We start from the raw sequence: 26,444 nt of genomic DNA, 5'->3' as shown, positions 1-26,444 counted from the left end.
GCGTTTGGCAGGCGTTGGTAAAACAGTCAAGTGTGAACGAGCCCTAACACGGTAATGGAACTTTAAAAAGGTATAAAAAGATGTCCAAAGCCTTGAATATGGCAGTCAGTAATGTTCAATCACTTATTAAGAAGTGCAAAGTTTAGGGATCTTTTGATGCCAAGCCAAGGTCAGGTAGACCAAGAAATATTGCAGCCACAACTGCTAGAAGAATTGTTTGAGATACAAAGAAAATTTCACAGGTAACCTCAAGAGAAATAAAGGTTGCTTTGGAAAAAGACGGTGTGGTTGTTTCAAGGAGCACAATTCAATGATATTCTAACAAAAATTAGCTGCATGGTCGAGTTGTTAGAAAGAAGCCGTTACTGCACCAATGCACAAGGTGTTGTCAGGCATATTGTAACCAGGCTTTTTTTGTGGCATTGGCTGTCTGTTTTTTGTGGCATTGGCTGCATGTACTAATCAGGCAGCATGTCACTGTTAAGGATATTGGATATCAATTTCTTCAAATTCTTTTCTACACCTCAATTTGGGAGACCCAGAAGGTGAGTCCATTTTTTTCAGGGGTATAGAAGATTCCTCTAAAGCAAGGCATTGACTTACCCCAAAAAAGACGCGATGCCTGGGCAGGTCCACAGGATATTGTATAAAGTACCCACTGTTGATCGTTTAAATGCAAACATTATCATGATTCTAACCAGTAGTAGAACCCAGTCATACTGAGCTGTATCACTACTAACAGGTAAGTACACATTACATAAATCCAAATGATTTTGTCTTTAGATATCATCTAATGTACTGCGTAGGTTATTAATATTTAAAACAGAGCACAGTGTAAAATCTATAGCTGTCCACTTCATTATATCCACAATTATATTTATGAAGATGTGCAATTAGAACTTATAATGGTACTTTAAGCAGCTTCTGTACAGTACACAGAACAGGGTATGCTCGCAAGTATATTTATTGAAAAATAATTAAAAATATGCGACGTTATAAAAGAGATCTGTTACAAAAGTGGGAAGAAATCCAGCGACTTGTCATCAGTGAAGTGAAATACGAATTGGAAGCTGCTTGTCATTGAAGAGTTAAATGCTATGTGTATCTCCAGTTGGCAGGAGCCTTCAATATGTGAGAGGTCCAAAACCCCAGGAGGGGAACATGCGCTGAGACCACTCCCCACTCCTTTCACCGCTGCTGACTTGTCAAAGCAGGTTGATTAACTTAATGAGAACTTCTAGCTCCTTACAAGAAGACAAGGCTGTTTGTAGCTGTTTCATCCAGTACAAGGTAAGCCTGTGTTCTTCCATTTTAATAAACTGGATGTGTAATGCTGATAAACAAAGTTACAGAGAATCAATGTCACATCTGAGTGATAAGGACAGTTATGAGTTGCAGCTTTAGTGTTCAAATTTCAGAAGTGTCAATCAAATACCACTATAGTTTACTAGAAATTCCTAAAAAGACAAGCCAAATTTCCCTCCTGTCATGCTTGTTTACCTTTCACCTTGTTGTCAGATTGCTGTAGCTGTCGTATTTAGATTTCAGATTTTCATCATATTATTTTTATCTCCAGTTATTTTTATTTTCAGTTTCAGTGTATGATATGCTGTTGTCTTTCTTAAAGTAAACCCGTCATTAAAGAAATATGGGTCTGCCATTGCTGATCTTCTCGGTTTCCTGGCTGACCCACTGATGTCATTATACTCAAATATTGGCCATAAATGTAACAATCTGATTGATTCTGCAAAGAGTCAGATAATAGGATCAAATCTACACTTTATCAAAAAGACTGGATGGAAAATGTGATTGTAGGAAAGTAGATATATCAATATGGTTGTCATATGTATGGCACATCAAACAATCTGGCTATTTAAATGTTTGTTCATTTTATCAATCTGGGAAAGGGGGGGCATGATATGATTTTTTTTTTCAAATCAAGACACGTTTGAAAGCAATGTTTAGTAAAAACAAACAGCATTCAACAATTTTTCAGCAATTTATTTTTGCATGTAACATATTAATGTTGTGAATACCATGTTGCCCCTGAATGGCATCCTAAACACGGAGCGATTTTTCTGCGATTGTCATGCAGCACAAAACATGCATGTAAAATAGTGTCTGGTTCAGGCCAAAATCTGTTCCCTGAGCTTCTTTGGCATGTCAAATGCACATAGGGCAGCTTATTCAAGTGAATAGGCTGCCCTATGTGCGACACACGGAAACATGTTTTCGCTAAGCGATATGTGAATGGGGTCTTAAATATGTATTTGGAGTTTCAAATGTCCACCAGCACTCGAGTGCTCCCATGTATTAGTAGACTGAAATATCTCTTAGAGAAAAAAAAAAAAGTAAGAATGACAGTTAAAATGCATATTGCTGAATCTGTACCAAAATTAAAGTCATAGTGTACATCATTATATTATTATTTTTTTAATTTTAACCACTTTCCCTCCAGAGGATTTACCCTCTTTCCTGACCAGGCCATTTTTTGAGTTACGGAGCTGCAGTACTTTAACTCACAATTGCACGGTCATGTAACGTTGAACCCAAATTAAATTTATGTCCTTTGTTTCCCACAAATTAAGCTTTCTTTTGGTGGTATTTGATCTCCTGTGTGTTTTACAAAAAAGGCCGCCAATTTTGAGAAAAAAAACAATATTTTTGACTTTTTGCTATAAAACATATCCAGTAAAAAAAATCTAATTTTGTAAAAAATTAAGGCCAAAATGTATTCTGCTACATGTCTTTGCCAAAAAAAAAATCCCAATACATGTAAATTAATTGGTTTATGTGAAAGTTATAGCATCTACAAATGGCGGTATATATACTGGAATTTTTTTTCTTTTAAATACTAGTAATGGCCTGCGATCAGCAACTTATAGCTGAACTGCGGCAAACATTCTGACATTGGGGGGAACTGACTGTCACTGACATCCCCACTGACACTAATACAGTGATCAGTGCTAATAAAAAGCACAGACACTGTACTAATGACACAGGGCAGGAAGGGGTTAACATCTGAGGCGATCAAAGGGTTAACTGTGTGCTGTTTTACTGTGTGCTGTTTTACTGTGTGTGCTTTACTGTGTAAACACGGTGCTTTGTATTGCTCTACCATGCAGGGCAATATAAAGCAGCATGCTTGTGCTGACAGGAGAGAGATCTGTATTTTTGACATACAGACTTCTCCTCTGTCACTGTTCCACGGCGATCGTCGGGTGCCGGCGGGGAATCTCCGGCCAGGACCCGGTGATCGACAGCTGAAGCTGCCAACCCGTAAATACAAAATCACGTATATATATATATATATATATATATATACAGTTGTGTTCAAAATAATAGCTTTTATTTCCATACACACAAATGCATTGGGAACACTACACATTCTATTCCAAATAAAAACATGAAGAAAAATATATCAAATTTGTGTTGTTCCTCTAAAAAAATTGAAGAAAAGTGAATAGACTGTTCAAAAAAATAGCAGTGTTTGTATTTTTCTTTATAAACTCAAACATTCACTATATAAACTGAAAAATGTTTGCTTTCCTTTGAATCACTTAATTAACCACTTGCCCTCCAGAGGATTTACCCCCCTTAATGACCAGGCCTCTTTTTGCTACTCGGCGCTGCACTAATTCAACTGATAATTGCACGATCATGCAATGCTGCACCCAAACAAAATTTACGTCCTTTTTTTCACACAAATAGAACTTTCTTTCGGTGGTATTTGATCACCTGTGCGCTTTTTATTTTTTACGCTATAAACAAAAAAAGACCAAAAATTTGAAGAAAAACTATATTTTTTACTTTCAGCTATAAAAAATATACAGTAAACTCAAAGTTAGTTATAAATTTAGGCCAAAATTTATTCTGCTACATGTTTTTGGTAAAAAAAATCCCAATATGTGTATATTGATTGCTTTGCGTGAAAGTTAAAGCGTCTACAAACTATGGTATAGATACTGCAATTTACGCCATTTTTTTTGCTATACAGCGCTGCGCTAGTTTAACGGACAATTGTGCAATCATGCAATACGGTACATAAATGAAATTTATGTCCTTTTTTTCACACAAATAGAGCTTTCTTTTGGTGGTATTTGATCGCCTGTGCGTTTTTTATTTTTTGCGCTATAAAAAAAACTTCTGACAATTTTGAGAAAAAAAAACAATATTTTGGACTTTTTGCTATAAAACATATCCAGTAAAAAAAAATTAAAAATCAAATTTCATCATAAATTTCGGACAAAATGTATTCTGCGACATGTCTTTGCTGAAAAAACCTAATAAGTGTAAATTAATTGGTTTCCGTGAAAGTTATAGCGTTTACAAATGGCGGTAAAGATACTGGGATTTTTAATTTTTTTTTATACTAATAATGGTGGCGATCAGCGACTTATGGCGGTGATCAGTGACTTATGGTGGCGATCAGTGACTTATGGCGGGACTGCGGCGGACATTCTGACACTGGGGGGAACTGACTTGGGGTCACCGACATCCCCAGTGACACCAATACAGTGATCAGTGCAAAAAAAAAACACTGACACCGTACTAATGGCACTGGGGAGGAAGGGGTTAACTTTTTTATTTACTGAAAGGGTTAACTGTGTGAGGGGCGTGTTTTACTAGGGGGCGGGGGTGTGTACTGCACGGGGGGGGGGGGGGCAGCTGATCAGGAGAGATAAACTCTTCTCTCCGGCTCAGCATGTCAGGAGCTGACAGGGAACTGACAGAAAGCAGAGCTACTGCAGCCCTGCTCTCTGTCAGTGATTGCCGCTAATCGGCGGGACACAGCCAGTAACGACCGGCTGTGACCCGGCGACTGACATCCGCGGCCGTGATCGGCGGGACAGGTAGGGAGGCCCCCTACCTGTTTTGCAAACACACGTTTTAAACGTGTTTTTGCCCAGCCGTGCCGCCCTGCCAACGTATTTCTACAGTGGCTGGGCGGCATGTGGTTAATATTTAGTTGTATAAGCACTGTTTCTGAGAACTGCTGTACATCTGTGTTGCATGGAGTCAACCAACTTCTGGCACCTGTGAACAGGTATTCCAGCCCAGGATGATTGGACTACATTCCACAGTTCTTCTCTATTTCTTGGTTTTGCCTCAGAAACTGCATTTTTGATGTCACCCCACAAGTTTTCTATTGCATTAAGATCCGGGGATTGGGCTGGCCACTCCATAACGTCAATCTTGTTGGTCTGGAACCAAGATGTTGCACGTTTACTGGTGTGTTTGGGGTCGTTGTCTTGTTGGAACACCCATTTCAACGGCATTTCCTCTTCAGCATAAGGCAGCATGACCTCTTCAAGTATCCTGATGTATTCAAACTGATCCATGATCCCTGTTATGGTCTTCTAATTGTAACAGTAATCACAGGTAACTTTAGACCTTCTTTGATCTTCCTGGAGCTGATTGTTGGCTGAGTCCTTGCCATTTTGGCTATTCTTCTATCCATTCGAATGGTAGTTTTTCACTTTCTTCCACGTCTTTCAGGTTTTGGTTGCCATTTTAAAGCATTTGCGATCATTTTAGCTGAGCAGCCTATCATTTTCTGCACTTCTTTATATGTCTTCCCCTCTCCAATCAACTTTTTAATCAAGGTACTCTGTTCTTCTGAACAATGTCTGGAACAACCCATTTTCCTCAGAATTTCAGAGAGAAATGCACAGTAACCAGCATGTACAACATTTGCTGCCATCCTTCCTTAAATAAGGGCAGTAATTGCCACCTGTTTTTCAAAGAATGAATGACCTCACTAATAGAACTCCACACTGCTATTATTTTGAACATGCCCCTTTCAATTAGTGATTCAATTACACAGAATCAGCAGCATGCATCTCATGACTGTTGGGTCTGTTGGATTTCTATTACTCTACTACACCTGCTAGTAAATTATTTGCCATGTAGAAATATCATTTCTACCAAAAACAGAGATTGATCAGGTTAGTGATGTCAGACTGCTATTATTTTGAACACAACTGTATATATATATATATATATATATATACACACACACATGATTTTGCGCAGCCCTGCCGCCTGTAGCAGTACTTCTGCTATAGGGTGGTCGAGAAGCAGTTGATCAGTTCTTAATAAGCTTTTCCAAACTTGTTTTTATTCTGAGTATACTGTACGGTCTGAGCATATCAAGTGATTTTAATGAGTTTGTTGGTGCCTGATCAATCTTCCAATTGTAATTTTCTCCAGGACAGTAACTTGGTTGACACAACGATCATATATAGAACTGCTCCATGCATTGCCACCAAAAGTCACTGTCCTGGAACGAGAATGCAGATGTAGTACCCTCTAGTGTGCAGTTAGAGGTAGGAAAATGTAATGGCTTACAGTGGTTTGGTGAGCTTGGGGAATTGTTTTGGGTTTACTTTACTTGCTGGAGGGATCTACAGGTCAGGCCTCTGGTACCTCCCTCTGGTTCTAGAAGCTTCCAGAAGATCCTAGAAGCTAGTGAGTGGAGGCAAAGAGGTTGTGATCTGCAAATTTATGGGAGTCTGACCAATCCTAGGCAGGAGGCCTGGCATTGTGGTGAGATGGGGCCTATAAATATGAAAGAGCCTAGTCGGCAGGGGAGTCTGGTGACTGAGTGGAAGATGGGGTGTTGTGAGGCCTGGGAGGGGACCCCGGTGAAGGGGGACTCTGCCTCCAGACTTGAGCTGAGGAAGGAGAAGGAAGCTGGAATGAGGGAGCTCCACAACCCTGCAGTCTAAAGGAGAAGACAGCCTGTCTAGCTTGGTTAAGACTAGCACAGCAAAATGTCTGAAAGCAGTCTCATCCAAAGTAGCAGGATACAAGGGACAATGTGAGTACAACTACACCCCCAGGGCCTACAAGGGAGAAAGCAGAGGGCTGCCAGAGGCAATATTCAGCACTCTCTCATTAGGACAATGTCACAGATACCTAAATATTTTGCCCTGGGACACTCTTCAAGGCATCCAGGTGGGCTGGTAGTATGGCTAACTTGGGCTTTGAGAGTTCATTCAAGGAGACTTAGTGCTCCTTAAAGTAACATGGCTACTGATCCCTAAAGGGACTGATACCACTCAGGCTAGAGTAATGTCCATGATTATTTTTTTCTTGTACATAGTGTAAGAAGTTTTGTCCTCAAGTTATTTCAGCAAATCAAGTTGAGCATCCCATATTCCCAATCCCTATCCAAGTTATTTACCCTTAAGAAAATAAAAACAAGCCCAAGGACTGGTCATTGTCTCTGCATGAAAGTTGGAAAATGTGTGTTGCCTGGCTGTGCAGGAATCTGGGGACCCAAAAACGCAGCGGCTCCTTAGGGGGTAGCGCTACACAGATCAGAAACAGCAGAGAATAGAAGTTTTTATCAGTCTGCCTCAGGTCAATGACTCAGTATCAAAACCAATGGGTCAGCATAGCAGCCAGCCAAATAGTATTTCCAGAAAAAGAAGTCAGGAATGGCACTGTGTTTCTCTTATGAAAGCTTTTCTTGAAGCCGAGGGCATAGAGGTAATCAGACTCATATTACTTCTCTTAGCAGAAAGGTACAGTGTGACTTCCCTGGCATATGCTCCGCAATAAAAATAAATGTGGTTCTTGCTCCCTTTCAATTAGCTCGGGGAGGACATTCAGTTTTCAAAAATGCATGGAGCATTTTTTCAAGTTTATCAAGTCTCATTGTGGTTACTGAATCAAATACTTTACTTTCTACTGTTATTAGTGAAATGTACATTTATAAAAAAAATTTGATATGCTTGACAACTGTAGCTCAAGCTTAGCATATTTGCTAATTGTAAGAATGAAATATTCAAATTCCTGCAGGCAGTCACTATCATTTTCATATTGTGATTTTAGCAATTCAACACTTTCCAATTTTGATCTGTGAATTTTTTGGAGGTTTTTGGTAAAGGGAAAATATATAAAGCTAGGATGGAAAAGTATCAGTTACAATTAGACAGTTAATAATAAACCTTAACTAATCTCTTGCTTTAGGCCCTGTTCACGCTTGTAGTGGGGGACAGTAACAGGCAATTGATTCACAAGCAAAGGCAGCAGTATGGGGGTATACAACATGCATATCACAGCTTAGCAAAACTCCTTCCCTGTCACATTCAGTTGAACTGAGCCAAGCCACAACTGCCTCACAACCGCAAGCACAAAGTGGTGGAGCAGTCTTTTATGGATTAAAACAGGAGTTTAACATAATGCCCCCTGACTACCTAACATCCTTTGAAAAGTGATTAATTGCTCTTCATAGGGTTACACTACTGTGAACAAGCCCTAACAGTGTGTAACAGCTAGTGGTATGATATAATAGCATGTGTTATGGCTAATGGGCATGTATTATGGCTAACAACCTAAAATCCAGTCATATACTGCTGAAAGTTTTATAACAAAAAGGGACCAAGATGAATACACAGGCTTCACCCAATGATTCAGGAACTGTGGTCCGATAGGCACCATGGTCCACATTTGGTGTTCTGGATAAGGACATTTAATCTCATTTGGTCAGTAACAGAGGTGCACATCACTAGAAACCTAGAGACTGCTCTCTTTCAGAAATTAGTGACTTTCCTAAAAACACTAGTTTGATTTCCTACATGAGATTGATCTCCAGGATAGCTCTTACACGTTGTTGGAACCAGTCGATAATAATAATGTTTGACTATGTTAAACAAAATTAAATTTGAGTATGATTAATGATAAATTAACGCTTACCCTCCATAATAACCAAGCTAAGTTTGAGTAAACTTGGCAACCAAGGATACAATATCTGTCACTCGACAGGTGAGGTGGGGAGGGAATGACACCTTGACTGCTCTCTTAGTTTCCATTTCTTCTATTTGTTAATTCTAAATTTTTACTGACCAAGCTGATGTGTTGTTATTATTATTATTAATAATAATAATAATAATAATAATAATAATTTACAGGATTTATATAGCAGTTTATGCAACAGTTTACAACATAAGGGCACACAGTACAATTACAATACAATATACAGGCGGGATCAGAGGGCCCTACATGTTAGAGTTTACAATCTATGAGGGAGGGTCAATTGATTCAAAAGGGAATAGCTACTGTATGTGGGATGGGCTGATGGAGAAAATACATGTACAGTTGCTAGGTGGGGGCAGAGGAGATACGTTTTTTGGGATCGTCTAAAAGTGGACAGAATAGGAGATAGTCGGACACATTTGGGAAGGGAGTTCCAGAGGATGGGAGCAGCTCTGGAGAAGTCCTGGAGGCAAGTATGGAAGGAGGCGACAAGGAAGCTAGAGAGCAGGAAGTCTTGGGAGCAATGAAGAGAACAATTTGGTCGGTATTTTGAGACAAGGTTAGTGATGTAGCTGGGGGCTGAGTTGTGTATGGCTTTATAAGTCGTCGTTAGTATCTTGAATTGAATTCACTTCGTGAGCGGAAGCCAGTGGAGGGATTGGCAGAGAGGGGTAGCAGACACTGAATGGTTAGTAAGGTACATGAGCCTGGCAGCAGCATTCATGATGGACTGGAGGGGGATAGACTATGTAGAAGTAAGCCAGTGAGGAGGGAGTTGTAGTAGGCAAGGCGGGAGATGACCAGGGAGTGAGTTAGAAGCTTTGTGGTATCATTGGTTAGGAAGGGGCGTATATTGGAGATGTTCCAGAGGTTGAGGCGGCAAGCTTTGAACAGTGATTGGATGTGGGGCTAAAAGGATAGTTCAGAGTCCAGCATTACACCTAGAACCTTGACATACAGGGACGGGTTGATGGTTGAGCTGTTGATTTTGACAGAGAAGTCAGGGGAAGGGGCATGTAGGGGAGGAAATACTCTGATCTCGGTTTTTGATAGATTGATTTTCAGGAAGTGGTGTGACATCTAGTCTGGTATGTCTGATAGTAGATTAGTGATGCGTGTGGAGACTGATGGAGTGAGCTGAGGGAAAGAGAGATAGATTGGGTCTCATCCAGGGGTGGACTGACAACTCATGGGGCCCCTGGGCAAAAGGGGATCATGGGGCCCCTGTGTCCTTGCCCATACTCAAACCACACCCAAAAAAGCCTATGAAAGGTACCAGGGGCATCTCATGGGGCTCCCTTCTGACCCAAGTGCCCAAGTTCCCAAATGGTCAGTCCGCCCCTGGTCTCATCAGCATAGCAATGGTATTGAAGGGCATGGAAGGCTATCAGCTGACCCAAGGAGGAGCTGTAGACTGAGAATTGGTGGGGTCCAAGAACAGAACCTTCTCCCAAGGGAGAAAGGAAGAGGAAGTAGAATTGTAAGTGACACTGAAGGTGCGGTGGGATAGGTAGGATGAGAACCAGTGAAGGGTACAGTTGTGAAGACCAAAGGAGTAGAGTTTTTTGAGGAGGAGGGAGTGGTCCACTGTGTCAAAAGCAGCAGAGAGGTCCAGGAGTAGGAGTACATAGTGTCCATTGGTTTTAGCTGTTAGTAGATCGTTTGTGAGTTTAAGTAGAGCAGTCTCTGTGGAGTGTTAAGGGTGAAATCTGGACTGAAGAGGATCAAGAAGGTTATTTTCAGTGAGATGGTAGTTCAGTTGGTTGTAGACCAGGCAATCAAGGAGTTTGGAGGAAAAGGGAAGAAGGAGATGGGACATAGGTTATTAAGATTGGTGGGGTTTAGTGCATGTTTTAGAGAGTTGGGAAAAATGCCGGAAGTAAGGAAGAGATTGAAGATTAGAGAGTGTAGGATAGAGCCAGAGGGTGATTGTAGTAGTTGGCAATAGGCAAACATTTTTTTTTCCATTTTGGATAGATGGAGGGAGGGTTGTAACCCCTGCAAGATTTTTTTTTTTCGCCATCTGTGTCCCATTGCGGAGATTTCCCTTCACTTCCTGTCCCATAGTCAAACAGGAAGTGAAGGGAAATTCCTGTAAATTAAAGGAATTCCTTGGGGACCCCCAGGTCACCAGAACTACTGTTCCCATTAAACTTTTTCCCACCTATTACTTTTCTTGGGACAACCCAAAATTTGGAATTTTTTTACTTTCACTTTCAATGATAATGGTAAACAGGACAAATAGAGAGGGTTAATCTCCCTAACAGGGCCACACAGAGCAATAAAAACTGACAGGTGTTCTAATCCATTTCCACTCTATTCAAAACTAAAAAAAAAGTTTTGACTTTAATTATACTTTATGTGGGTGAGGTATCCACACATCAGAGATCTCCTCATGAATTGTATCAATCTTCTTTTTGAAGTGATTGGCGATCTCCTGGGCAGTGAGTGAGTTGGTGGTGGAGGCAGTGGAGGATGAAGAACAGAGTTGAAGGTAGAGAAGAGTTGACGGGGACTGGATGAGGTGTTAATGAGAGTGATGATATAAGTCTGCTTGACAGTGAGGAGGCAGGAATAGTATTTCTGGAGGACAGATTTATATTGGTTGAAGTCTTTCTGGGACTTAATCTTTCACCACAGATGCTCAAGAGCTCGGCTACATTTTTGGAGACTTCTGGTGTCATCTGTTTGCCAAGGTTCTGGGATCAGGGCCTGTTAATTATTGCAAACAATTGCGTTATTTTACTACACACAGTTCTTATGAACATCATACCGTAATTTTCCATGAGATTACCCTACTCCTTCTGAGATGACAAGAAACTTCTATGGCTCTGGGCCATTAAGTTTCTGACATTGGATTTCCTGGGGTAATGCTGTTACCACAATTCTGTCTGTGATACATCACACTCATTTCGTTACTGCATATATGATTATTGTGTATGTTTTGATGGTCGTTGTTTTTTGGTTACTTTCTTCTGGATATGCCATGGATATTATGGAGACTGTGTATTCTGGCTGGAACTGTGTAAGTTCTTTTCCTAAAAACATTAATAAACAGATTGAAATATAACAAAAGGGCCCCCCTGGTGGTCATATGCCCTGCCCACTCTGCACCTGACCAACCTTGGAGGCCTTAAATTGCTGATACCACTGCCCAAGCCTGCAGGAACCCTCTCCTTTCTCCTCCCCTCCCTCAATCTTTCTCCTTCTCCCCCTCTTCCTTATCCATCCCCCTTACCAGGACTGACATCCGGTTCACTACAATTCCCCTTCTCATCCTTTACTTTTTTATTTTTTGGTATATCCCTGGACCCTCAGGCCCAGGGAACATGTGTAGACCAACGATTTTGTTGTGCAGTCGCCCATTAGCAAACAAAGTAAAACAATTGTTGCACACCATTTCGCTCATGCTTACTTATTGCTTAATGCTTAATGCATGCTTTGTACGTTTTATCTTTGCTGCAAAAATAAACATTATTGTACCAGAAATATAACAAAAAGGGAAAACAACCTGTAATTTCCACAGCTTCAAGGCACAGACAGTCCATATCTGACTTGAATGGATGGATTCCATTCAAGAATGCATGCATTTTATAGAAAATGCATATCCATTTAAAGGAAAATTATAGAGCATTTTCAGTGACTACATGGTTTCATACCTCCCAACATTTTGAGATGGGAACAAGGGATACCTAATAGCAAAATATGTAGGCATTGGACCCTTGCCATGCCCCTTTAAAAGAAATTATAAAAAAAAAAAAAGCATTGGTTAAACCCACAAATGCGTTTTTTGCTACTATTACTCCTTTATACTAGCTTTTGTCGTATACAAGTGCAGCAATTTAGAAAATGGATGATGGATGAAAGGCTTAGCACCATGAAACAGTTTTGCAAGATAAACAGTGCATTTTATATGCAACTTTATAGATCAGACAAAAATGAGTGACAAATAAGGAGGAAAGATGGACATGGGGGCATTGTTCTAAATCACAGACAATTGGGAGCTGATTTTGTATGGTTATAACAGATTTTTCAAGTTTGAGTTAAATATAGATTTGTAGATCTGCCACCACTAGAGGGAGCTCTTAGTGCAATTTCTGTGGAACCTAAGGGGTTAATCCACCGAATTGTGTAAAAGATGTTTTATCCTGACTCCTCTGATCCTCCCCTTCTTCCAGTGCCCCCCTCTTATCTCCTGATAAGACATATTGTGTGGAGACACTCTGCACATGCTCAGTTTGGTATGTATTGCTGGAAAAAAAAATGTTTTCTTGGGAGAGTGCATGTGATCAGCTCAGGGCCAATCAGCACTGTCCAGACAGAGGTCAGGGGTTCTGCATCCTCCCAGAGCAGAATGAAAATTCCTCTTACAAGATTAAGCATTGCTCAGCTGTACACTCATAGAAGTCACAAGACTGCTATATACTGCTGATGAGAAAAGGTATTTAGCAGTTTATATTTACTAAAATAATTGCATTTCCATGTCCTGTGTACTGTGGGAGACCAGATATAGTGAAGGCAGGGTCCTGGGTTTATTAAAATGTTAAAGCAGTATGAAGAAGTCATTTATTATGTTTATTTATTACAGGTACTTATATAGTGCTGTCAATTTACGCAGCGCTTTACACATATATATTGTACATTCACATCAGTCCCTGCCCTCAAGGTACCTAACTCACATTCATACATACAGTATATATACTAGGGCCAATTTAGACAGGATCTGATTAACTTACCAGCATGTATTTGGAGTGTGGGAGGAAACCGGAGCACCCAGAGGAAATCCATGCAGGCACAGGGAGAACATGCAAACTCCAGTTAGCTTACTAATTCTTACTTGTGGTGGCTGTACTATTTTTCTTTTTTAGGCCTTTCTTTTGTTTTCACTTGGTGATCTGGCCAAAAAGTCTGTTATTTTTCAACACAACAAGCTGTCCTGCAGATGTAGCAGTTAGAGGTTTGGGATAAACCATTTACCACTGAGAGGGGTGCTTACAATGGTCAGCTTTTATTTATGTAAAACTTTTCTACCAAAAGGCAAAAACTGCTTGCTGTAACTGCTTAAAAAAGTATTTGCTGGAGCTTGGCTTCAGTTTGTTAGTGTCTAAATCTGCTAGTTCATCTAACACTCCCCTCCCCTCCGGCTGCCTTACATATTTTAGTGCAGCACTGCTGAAGTGTAGAAAAAGTCTGCATTTGACTTGCTTTGGTTGTAATGCAAATGCATCCATATAGAACCTGGACTACTGTTAAGCCAGCCATAGATGGTTTGTTCAGCATGGGTTGGTTAACGTTCGAACCATGTATGGGCAGGCCTAATGTACCCAAGTTGATCGATAGATCAACTTGGGTACAACCAACCTGTCAGATTTTTTGATATGATTAATGCTAGCGACTCCACAGGAGGGATTTCCCCATCAACACTGACTGTGTTGATGGGGGGATTGAGCTATTTTCTTTCCTGCAACCCCTGCTCTGTCTATGGCCTGCCTTATATTAAACAGTTTATCATGCAATGTCTTCTTTAAGGCCCTATTAATGCTTTAGCAATCCATTGCAGTGCTCAAAGAAGTACAGCCAAAAAAGCTTTACTTATCCTGTGGATCACAGGAGTGCAGTTCGTTCTGCACTCCTGTGACCTGTTTTCAGCTGACTGCAGACTGAAGTCGGCTGACGTTACTCAGCCGTCCAGGCTGGGGAAAGATCCTGACATCAAAGTCAGGATCGAACCCAGAATCTAAAGCAGCACCTGGCTCAGCCTGTCAGTGAAACCAGCTGCTCCCTTCCCCTCCATAGCCCTGTGCTCCAGTGAGTGCCGGGGTGGGCTGAGCAGACAGCGGTGACTGACAGTCCCACTCTCTGCTCAGAGCAGCTGTGAGAACTCAGTGATCATGTTCTCACCGTAACGCCCCATATACACTGGACACTTCTGAACGATGGAAACTGACTGCTGGAAAACGTAGGTTAAAAACGTATGTTTAGCTGCGTTTGCATATGAGTGTTTGCGTTTAGAAGCGTTTTTTTAAAGGTAACCTCAGGAGACCTTCCAAAATGCCCAGAATGCACTGAAAAACAGAAAAAATTGACTATTTCAGACATTTTGAGAGAAATAGAGAGAGTAGAAGCAGAGATAGTAGTATTTGTTCAGATTAGCTGTTTTTTTTTTTTTGTGGTGTTTGGATGTGTTCCAGCTCAGTTCTGTGGATAAATTATTGCAGCAGTGTCTAACATATTTTCTTTCATGCAAAACCTAAAAGTATGGTGTACCGGGTCCATTTGGGTACCAGGAAAACGCTTTGCATGCATTTTTCATGATGAAAAAGGCCCTGGACAGCATCTGGAAATGGAAGAGTTAAAAAAAATTGTCAAACGAAACGCTTATAAATGTGGTTAGTCGCGTTTACAAGCATTTGGCATTTGCAACGCTGATAAAATCTACTGCTGAACGCAAGTTTTCTGCATTCAAAAAATGACTGTAAACTCATCTGCCTGTAAACGACTGTAAATGACGAAGTGTACATGGACACATAGGAAAACATTAGGATGAGTTCAGGGGCTGCTGAAAAAAAATGCTGAATAGCTCCTGAACGTCAGTTTATCAGCTGCAGTGTACATGAGCACTAAGAGCCGGTGGGGGCCAGATGCAGCATTGGGCCGATGATGCATGCACCTAGGTAAGTATAAATAGGGGGAAAAAAGCCCTCAAAGCTTAAATCTACTCCCACCCCCATTCTAAGGCTTTTCTATAAACCCTGTAAAGGAAAGATGCCAATATTTACCTATTCTGAAGTCGGTCTGGTAACATGATCTCTCCAATGCTGGCTTCAGTGTAAAGTAGAGATCACCAACAACAGTTGGAGAGCCAGGGCAATGACTTCACCCATAGACTTACTAAGGGACATCAGTTGTCCGCTCACCCTCCGCTACACTGAAGCTGGCGCTAGGACCTGATCATGTGATCGGACCTGCCTTAGAATAGATATGCATAGGCATCTTTCCTTTTACAGGGTAGATAGAATTGGCTTAGAATGGGGTGGGAGTAAATCTAGGCTTTAACAAAAAAGAGTGCTTTATTGAAGTTGAACTCACGGTACAACATAAATAGACAAGACAACATGGTACAATGCCATAAATAATCACTGAATGAGTGGCAACAAGCAGGACAGTCTATCTATACAATACAATGAATGAACTGACAAATAATAAACATAGGCCTTAGACAGCATATCACAAGCACAATCAAGATAAAAAAATATCACAGACCTTCTACGGACTGTGGAACTGTGCCACGTAGGCCAGGGCAAAATATCAAGTTAAAGAGCAGGAGGGTAGAGGGCACCGCCATATTCCTGGGAAAAGAAAGGAAAAGGTAAGGGAGGAAAGGGAAAAGGACAGAGATAAGGAGGTATGAGGGAAGGGAAAAAAGAGGTGGGGGTGAGGAAAGATGACCCAAGAATGGGGAGGGGGGGGGGGATCACTGGTCATATGTCCATGGAGCCCAAACCTTATCATACTTCCAAAGGTTAAACCATGATTTATATACAGTAGGTAAGTCTATACATCGGCAAGGCCACATCCACTAGGGCCTCCCAGACAGTTCATGGGGAGCTGATGATGACCATTTTAACAATATCTCCTTTTTAGCATAGAACAACAAGTATGAGATCAGAAGTTTGGTATGATGTGAACGCTAGTCATCCTCATGAATACCCAGTGGGGCCAACTCCGGAGAGGATGGTAGAGACAATTGCAACCGAAGATTAATCTTGGTAAAACTATCAGACCAATAGGTCATAATTAGAGATGAGCGAATCGAACATGACGAAGTGGAATTCGTTCCGAAGATTTGGAAAAATTCTATTCGCGACGAATCCGAAGATTAGCAAACTTCGGATGCACGAATCGAATTTTCCCAAAAATGGCGGCGACATGTGTGGCGACGGAGAAAATGGACAGAGAAGATGGGGCGGGGATCTCTGGGAAGGCGCACAGACAAGGCGCGCTGACCCATAATGCATTCATGACATGTGATCGCATTAGCCAATCAGCAGCCAGCCAGCACTGTGTAATGGTGGAGCTATAAATCGCGGCCATCTTAGAATTCTCCATTAGCCTCCGGTCATTCAAGAGAGACAGACCTGTGTGTATTAAGGGACAGAGTTAGGGCCACAGAGACTTTAGGGCCACAGAATCGTTACTCAGGGACACAGAATCATTACTCAGGGACACAGAATCGTTACTCAGGGACACAGAATCGTTACTCAGGGACACAGAATCGTTACTTAGGGCCACAGCTATCAAAGAATCGAAAATTTAAAGTGACATACACCCTTTTTTTTTTTGGTGGCTGTCGTGCACAGTTGGTGCTGCAGTTTGCCGATTGTGCAAAATAAACTGACTTTCTGCTTCACAACCACTATTGTACGTTCAAAGAGTTAAATCCATTTACACGCCGGCTGGCGGTAATATTTTTTGGGTGATTAGTGCATTCCAGTGACACAAACGTACAGTTTCCAGCCAACGGCAAGCTGCAATTGACCGATTGTGTACAATAAACTGACTTTCTGCTTCACAACCACTATTGTACATTCAAAGAGTTAAATCCATTTACACGCCGGCTGGCGGTAATATTTTTTGGGTGATTAGTGCATTCCAGTGACATAAACGTACAGTTTCCAGCCAACGGCAAGCTGCAATTGACCGATTGTGCTAAATAAACTGACTTTCTGCTTCACAACCACTATTGTACGTTCAAAGAGTTAAATCCATTTACACGCCGGCTGGCGGTAATATTTTTTGGGTGATTAGTGCATTCCAGTGACACAAACGTACAGTTTCCAGCCAACGGCAAGCTGCAATTGACCGATTGTGTACAATAAACTGACTTTCTGCTTCACAACCACTATTGTACGTTCAAAGAGTTAAATCCATTTACACGCTGGCTGGCGGTAATATTTTTTGGGTGATTAGTGCATTCCAGTGACATAAACGTACAGTTTACAGCCAACGGCAAGCTGCAATTGACCGATTGTGTACAATAAACTGACTTTCTGCTTCACAACCACTATTGTACGTTCAAAGAGTTAAATCCATATACACGCCGGGTGGCGGTAATATTTTTTGGGTGATTAGTGCATTCCAGTGACATAAACGTACAGTTTACAGCCAACGGCAAGCTGCAATTGACCGATTGTGTACAATAAACTGACTTTCTGCTTCACAACCACTATTGTACGTTCAAAGAGTTAAATCCATATACACGCAGGGTGGCGGTAATATTTTTTGGGCGATTAGTGCATTCCAGTGACATAAACGTACAGTTTACAGCCAACGGCAAGCTGCAATTGACCGATTGTGTACAATAAACTGACTTTCTGCTTCACAACCACTATTGTACGTTCAAAGAGTTAAATCCATATACACGCCGGGTGGCGGTAATATTTTTTGGGTGATTAGTGCATTCCAGTGACATAAACGTACAGTTTACAGCCAACGGCAAGCTGCAATTGACCGATTGTGCTAAATAAACTGACTTTCTGCTTCACAACTACTATTGTACGTTCAAAGAGTTAAATCCGGTTTTATTTTTGGGGTGCTTATTGAATTAAAGAGTATGTCAGACAACACGCAAAGGTTAAACCATGATTTATATACAGTAGGTAAGTCTATACATCGGCAAGGCCACATCCACTAGGGCCTCCCAGACAGTTCATGGGGAGCTGATGATGACCATTTTAACAATATCTCCTTTTTAGCATAGAACAACAAGTATGAGATCAGAAGTTTGGTATGATGTGAACGCTAGTCATCCTCATGAATACCCAGTGGGGCCAACTCCGGAGAGGATGGTAGAGACAATTGCAACCGAAGATTAATCTTGGTAAAACTATCAGACCAATAGGTCATAATTAGAGATGAGCGAATCGAACATGACGAAGTGGAATTCGTTCCGAAGATTTGGAAAAATTCTATTTGCGACGAATCCGAAGATTAGCAAACTTCGGATGCACGAATCGAATTTTCCCAAAAATGGCGGCGACATGTGTGGCGACGGAGAAAATGGACAGAGAAGATGGGGCGGGGATCTCTGGGAAGGCGCACAGACAAGGCGCGCTGACCCATAATGCATTCATGACATGTGATCGCATTAGCCAATCAGCAGCCAGCCAGCACTGTGTAATGGTGGAGCTATAAATCGCGGCCATCTTAGAATTCTCCATTAGCCTCCGGTCATTCAAGAGAGACAGACCTGTGTGTATTAAGGGACAGAGTTAGGGCCACAGAGACTTTAGGGCCACAGAATCGTTACTCAGGGACACAGAATCATTACTCAGGGACACAGAATCGTTACTCAGGGACACAGAATCGTTACTCAGGGACACAGAATCGTTACTTAGGGCCACAGCTATCAAAGAATCGAAAATTTAAAGTGACATACACCCTTTTTTTTTTTGGTGGCTGTCGTGCACAGTTGGTGCTGCAGTTTGCCGATTGTGCAAAATAAACTGACTTTCTGCTTCACAACCACTATTGTACGTTCAAAGAGTTAAATCCATTTACACGCCGGCTGGCGGTAATATTTTTTGGGTGATTAGTGCATTCCAGTGACACAAACGTACAGTTTCCAGCCAACGGCAAGCTGCAATTGACCGATTGTGTACAATAAACTGACTTTCTGCTTCACAACCACTATTGTACATTCAAAGAGTTAAATCCATTTACACGCCGGCTGGCGGTAATATTTTTTGGGTGATTAGTGCATTCCAGTGACATAAACGTACAGTTTCCAGCCAACGGCAAGCTGCAATTGACCGATTGTGCTAAATAAACTGACTTTCTGCTTCACAACCACTATTGTACGTTCAAAGAGTTAAATCCATTTACACGCCGGCTGGCGGTAATATTTTTTGGGTGATTAGTGCATTCCAGTGACACAAACGTACAGTTTCCAGCCAACGGCAAGCTGCAATTGACCGATTGTGTACAATAAACTGACTTTCTGCTTCACAACCACTATTGTACGTTCAAAGAGTTAAATCCATTTACACGCTGGCTGGCGGTAATATTTTTTGGGTGATTAGTGCATTCCAGTGACATAAACGTACAGTTTACAGCCAACGGCAAGCTGCAATTGACCGATTGTGTACAATAAACTGACTTTCTGCTTCACAACCACTATTGTACGTTCAAAGAGTTAAATCCATATACACGCCGGGTGGCGGTAATATTTTTTGGGTGATTAGTGCATTCCAGTGACATAAACGTACAGTTTACAGCCAACGGCAAGCTGCAATTGACCGATTGTGTACAATAAACTGACTTTCTGCTTCACAACCACTATTGTACGTTCAAAGAGTTAAATCCATATACACGCAGGGTGGCGGTAATATTTTTTGGGCGATTAGTGCATTCCAGTGACATAAACGTACAGTTTACAGCCAATGGCAAGCTGCAATTGACCGATTGTGTACAATAAACTGACTTTCTGCTTCACAACCACTATTGTACGTTCAAAGAGTTAAATCCATATACACGCCGGGTGGCGGTAATATTTTTTGGGTGATTAGTGCATTCCAGTGACATAAACGTACAGTTTACAGCCAACGGCAAGCTGCAATTGACCGATTGTGCTAAATAAACTGACTTTCTGCTTCACAACTACTATTGTACGTTCAAAGAGTTAAATCCGGTTTTATTTTTGGGGTGCTTATTGAATTAAAGAGTATGTCAGACAACACGCAAAGGTTAAACCATGATTTATATACAGTAGGTAAGTCTATACATCGGCAAGGCCACATCCACTAGGGCCTCCCAGACAGTTCATGGGGAGCTGATGATGACCATTTTAACAATATCTCCTTTTTAGCATAGAACAACAAGTATGAGATCAGAAGTTTGGTATGATGTGAACGCTAGTCATCCTCATGAATACCCAGTGGGGCCAACTCCGGAGAGGATGGTAGAGACAATTGCAACCGAAGATTAATCTTGGTAAAACTATCAGACCAATAGGTCATAATTAGAGATGAGCGAATCGAACATGACGAAGTGGAATTCGTTCCGAAGATTTGGAAAAATTCTATTTGCGACGAATCCGAAGATTAGCAAACTTCGGATGCACGAATCGAATTTTCCCAAAAATGGCGGCGACATGTGTGGCGACGGAGAAAATGGACAGAGAAGATGGGGCGGGGATCTCTGGGAAGGCGCGCAGACAAGGCGCGCTGACCCATAATGCACTCATGACATGTGATCGCATTAGCCAATCAGCAGCCAGCCAGCACTGTGTAATGGTGGAGCTATAAATCGCGGCCATCTTAGAATTCTCCATTAGCCTCCGGTCATTCAAGAGAGACAGACCTGTGTGTATTAAGGGACAGAGTTAGGGCCACAGAGACTTTAGGGCCACAGAATCGTTACTCAGGGACACAGAATCATTACTCAGGGACACAGAATCGTTACTCAGGGACACAGAATCGTTACTCAGGGACACAGAATCGTTACTTAGGGCCACAGCTATCAAAGAATCGAAAATTTAAAGTGACATACACCCTTTTTTTTTTGGTGATTAGTGCATTCCAGTGACATAAACGTACAGTTTACAGCCAACGGCAAGCTGCAATTGACCGATTGTGCTAAATAAACTGACTTTCTGCTTCACAACCACTATTGTACGTTCAAAGAGTTAGATCCATTTACACGCCGGGTGGCGGTAATATTTTTTGGGTGCATAGTGCATTCCAGTGACATAAACGTACAGTTTCCAGCCAACGGCAAGCTGCAATTGACCTATTGTGTACAATAAACTGACTTTCTGCTTCACAACCACTATTGTACGTTCAAAGAGTTAAATCCATTTACACGCCGGCTGGAGGTAATATTTTTTGGGTGATTAGTGCATTCCAGTGACATATACGTACAGTTTCCAGCCAACAGCAAGCTGCAATTGACCGATTGTGTACAATAAACTGACTTTCTGCTTCACAACCACTATTGTACGTTCAAAGAGTTAAATCCATATACACGCCGGGTGGCGGTAATATTTTTTGGGTGATTAGTGCATTCCAGTGACATAAACGTACAGTTTACAGCCAACGGCAAGCTGCAATTGACCGATTGTGCTAAATAAACTGACTTTCTGCTTCACAACTACTATTGTACGTTCAAAGAGTTAAATCCGGTTTTATTTTTGGGGTGCTTATTGAATTAAAGAGTATGTCAGACAACACGCAGAGGAGTGGCAGAGGAGGCAATGTTTCAGGAGCGAGCAGACGTGGCAGCAGAGGAAGGGGTCGAGGCAGCACTAGTCGCAGCCAGAGGCCAGTGCTCCCGGTGTCATCCAGCGGTCGTGTCTCCACCGACAACCCTGCCGTCATCGATTGGTTGAATCGGTCGTCTTCCTCTTCCCAGGTCACCTCTGACACCTACAGCCAACGGTCGGTGGGTGCGTCAGACACAACCGTTAGTTGGCATGGCCCGGGAGCAAGCCCACTGAAATCACGTGTCCTCGACCTGCCCCTGTCCTTTGGTGTTCCCTCACCAAGCGAAGTATCGCATGCTGTGGGCTCAGCCCCACTGTACAGTGAGGAAGAGCTAACAGAGGGCGGTCAGGAACGGGGGGAGACATCCGCTTCTTCAGCAGCCAGGCAAAGAAGTACTGGCGAGGAGAGTGGCTCGGTAGCCGGTCTAGAGACAGGTCTGTCTCCTGACCCACACGCAGCCGAGGGGGCTAGTAGTGACGCGGAGACCCTAATTGATGATGATGAGGCTGATCGCACTTGGCAGCCTCGTCGTCATCAGGCTATTGCTTCCGCATCATCAGGAGAAGAGGGTGCCAGCTTGCCAGCGAGCAAAACAGTCGGTGGGTTGCCCAGGAGGCAGCAGGGTCGCAGCAGTGTCAGTGGAGCCAAACGGCCACGGAGTAGAGCACCAGCTCCACTGCAGCCTACCACCACGGCCAGTAGTGGTGCCGGTGTGCACGGAGGAAGTAGCAGTCAGCCAGTGAGGAGTAGCGGGGGCAAAGTTTCCTACTCGGCGGTGTGGCAATTTTTCGTCAAGCCGCCCGAGGAAGTAAACGTAGCCGTATGTCGACTATGTGGCCAGAAAGTCAAGCGTGGCCAGGGGGCCAATGTTGGGACTACAGCATTGTGTCAGCATATGCAGCGTCGCCATTCGGTGGCCTGGGAAAACCGTGATAAAGATACGGCGGTTCTGCCTGCCCCAGCCCCCGCTCCATCACCCGCTCTGTTACTTGCTCCGTCACCAGACGTCAATCGCCCTCTATCAGCCAGTCAAGGCTCCAACACCTCTGCTGAGGGGAGTTGTCGCTCGTTGGCATCTTCCGCTCGTTCAGATGCTCCTTCTTCTGCTACTCCTCTTCACGGATTCCGTCAGCAGTCTTTCTTGGAATCCGTTTCCAAGAGACAACAGTTTGCGAGCACGCACCCGACAGTGCAGAAGCTGAACGTCCTCCTGTCCAAGTTGCTGGTGCTGCAGTCCCTCCCTTTCCAAGTGGTGGACTCAGCACCTTTCCGAGAAATGATGGCTTGTGCCGAGCCGCGGTGGAGAGTGCCAAGCCGGCATTTCTTCGCCAAAAAGGCAGTGCCAGCCCTGCATTCACATGTAGAAGAGATGGTGGGCCAGTCTTTGAGCATGTCGGTCTCTGCCAAAGTGCACGGCAGCGCCGACGTGTGGAGCTGTAACTACGGTCAGGGACAGTACATGTCATTTACGGCCCACTGGGTGAACGTGGTGCCGGCACAGCCGCACCAGCAACTTGGACAGGTCACGCCGCTTTTGCCTCCACGTTTGCACGTCCTTGGTCCAGCAAAGATGTCCGCCTCTACCACCTCTTCTTCCGCCGTGTCCTCAGCCGCCACCCCCGTGCCAAGTCCCATTACCCGACCGGCATATCACATGTGCAGGGCGCAACGGTGTCACGCTGTGCTGCACCTGGTATGCCTTGGCGAACGTAGTCACACAGGGGAGGAACTTCTCAGTGTAATGAACAGAGAAATCGACAGATGGCTGTCTCTGCGCAAACTGAAAATCGGAACCATGTTGACTGACAACGGAAAGAACATGGTGTCTGCTCTGCGTCAAGGAAGGTTGTGCCATGCGCCATGCATGGCTCACGTGTTCAATCTGGTTGTCAAGCGGTTCCTAAAATCCACCATCCCACTGCAAGACATCCTTAAAATGTCACGTAAACTTTGCATGCATTTCAGCCATTCCTACACCGCAAAGCACACCCTCCTTGAGCTGCAGTGGCAGAACGGAATTCCACAGCATCGCCTGATCTGCGACGTTGCAACAAGGTGGAATTCAACCCTACATATGTTAGACCGCCTTTACGAACAGCGAAAGGCCATCACCGATTTCCTGATGTTACAAGCGGATAAAGGTACTCCCCTGTGTAACATAGATGTCAGCCATTGGCAGCTCATGCGTGACACCTGCCGCTTGCTCAGGCCCTTTGAGGAGGCCACGCTATTCGTGAGTCGGCAGGACTATGGGATGAACGACGTCATTCCTCTGTTGCACGTCCTGGAACAAATGCTGTTAACAATGGCTGGTCAGGGTGCAGTAGACGTGGCGCACAGATCTCAACGCCACATGACCCCTGTGGGGGCAGGACAGGAAGAAGAGGAGGAGGTAGAGGAGGACATTGGTGCTCAGGAATTATTGAGTGAAATGGGTGGTTTTTCCACTCAGCGGACAGGAGTGGAGGAGCAGGAGCATCTGGTAGAGGAGGAGGAGGAGACAGAGGACCCAGACGCACCGTGGCAGTATGCTGTGGAGATGGAGGCAGGGAGTCCCTCGCATTCCTTGGCACAAATGGCCCATAGCATGCTTGGTTGCTTGCGTAGCGACAGCCGAATAATAACCATCAGACAGAGGGATGACTTTTGGCTGTCCACCTTGTTGGACCCTCGCTACCGTTCAAAAATGGTGGCCTTTTTCACACCTGCTGAGAGGGAGGCCTTGATAGTCGTCTCCCCACACTGCTGCTGGGGGCACTTTTTAACCTAGGCCTGTGTATGGCCTTCAATTGAAGCTGCTTCCGCTCCGCCACTCTGCCATTGGACTCTTGATAGTCGTCTCCCCACGCTGCTGCTGGGGGGACTTTTTAACATAGGCCTCTGTATGGCCTTTAATTGAAGCTGCTTAAGCTCCGCCACTCTGCCATGGGCCTCTTGGGTATCCCAGAAGCTGCTCAGCGGGTCAGGGCAATAAAGCTCCCGGTTCGCAGGTTGTTCCGTCTTATGGATGGAAGTACGACGGTATATGATCTTCTTCGCACCCACGGCATCACCTCATAGAATCTCTGCATTGCATCTGCAATCACAACGCTGACTTCCCGGATCGCCACTCAGCCATTGGACTCTTGATAGTCGTCTCCCCACACTGCTGCTGGGGGGACTTTTTAACCTAGGCCTGTGTATGGCCTTCAATTGAAGCTGCTTCCGCTCCGCCACTCTGCCATTGGACTCTTGATAGTCGTCTCCCCACGCTGCTGCTGGGGGGACTTTTTAACATAGGCCTCTGTATGGCCTTTAATTGAAGCTGCTTACGCTCCGCCACTCTGCCATGGGCCTCTTGGGTATCCCAGAAGCTGCTCAGCGGGTCAGGGCAATAAAGCTCCCGGTTCGCAGGTTGTTCCGTCTTATGGATGGAAGTACGACGGTATATGATCTTCTTCGCACCCACGGCATTACTTCGTAGAATTTCTGCATTGCATCTGCAATCACAACGCTGACTTCCCGGATCGCCACTCAGCCATTGGACTCTTGATAGTCGTCTCCCCACACTGCTGCTGGGGGGACTTTTTAACCTAGGCCTGTGTATGGCCTTCAATTGAAGCTGCTTCTGCTCCGCCACTCTGCCACTGGACTCTTGATAGTCATCTCCCCACACTGCTGCTGGGGGGACTTTTTAACATAGGCCTCTGTATGGCCTTCAATTTAAGCTGCTTACGCTTCGCCACTCTGCCATGGGCCCCTGTACCGCCTCCTCTTGCTGCTGCCAGGTCCAGAGTGTGTCATGGGTCCCTGTACGGCCTCCCATTGCTGCTGACTTCATCGCCAGACTCTGCCATGTGCCACTTTCAGGTCTCCTTACACTGTTGGTGGGTTCCATTTTGTGATAGGGTGCTGTATGGCCTTCCATTGCTGCTGCCTCCACCGCCACCCTGCGCCATGTGCTTCTGTCATCTGCTCACGCTGCTGACGGCTTCCGCTTTTTAACCGAGGCCTGTGTATGGCTTCAGAATAATGCTGCATCCACCGCCACCCTGCGCCATGTGTCTCTGTCGTCTGCTCATGCTGCTGACGGCTTCCGCTTTTTAACCTAGACCTGTGTATGGCTTCAGAATAATGCTGCCTACACCGCCACCCTGCGCCATGTGCCTCTGTCATCTGCTCACGCTGCTGCCAGGTCCATACTGATTCATGGCCCCCTGTACCGGCTGCTCATGAACGTGGTTCAGCGGGTTTGCATCACTTAACGGCAAATCGTTGACAAACGCTGGGACGTTCAGTGTTGTGCGCATTAAGCCAGACACCAAAGGGCAGCACAGACCTTTTATTACTCGCTCAAGCATGGCTGAACAAAACCAGTCTCTACCACAAATTGGACCCAGACCTGCCCAGGGTCTCATAAGTAGATTGCACGGAGGA

The 26,444-nt window shown here is 43.8% G+C and overlaps 1 protein-coding gene across 4 annotated transcripts in view; it reads left to right on the top strand.

The window, feature by feature from the left end:
* Positions 1–1,141: 1,141 nt before the first annotated feature.
* CTXN3 (cortexin 3) overlaps positions 1,142–26,444 on the top strand; it is a 225,543-nt gene continuing 200,240 nt past the window's right edge. For 2 of the 4 annotated variants that reach the window (XM_089684761.1, XM_089684756.1), the window contains exon 1: positions 1,142–1,290. The gene's annotated coding sequence lies outside the window, so the exon portion shown is untranslated. The remainder of the gene's footprint in view (positions 1,291–26,444) is intronic. The other 2 variants (XM_089684760.1, XM_089684759.1) reach the window with 2 other exon arrangements.

This window comes from Staurois parvus, unplaced genomic scaffold, assembly GCF_062004578.1.
Source record: "Staurois parvus isolate SC_StPar_1 unplaced genomic scaffold, SC_StPar_1.0 ptg000355l, whole genome shotgun sequence".
Classification (NCBI taxonomy): Eukaryota; Metazoa; Chordata; class Amphibia; order Anura; family Ranidae; genus Staurois; species Staurois parvus.
Note: the sequence above shows the minus strand (reverse complement) of the source record. Positions and strands in the feature narration are given on the sequence as shown.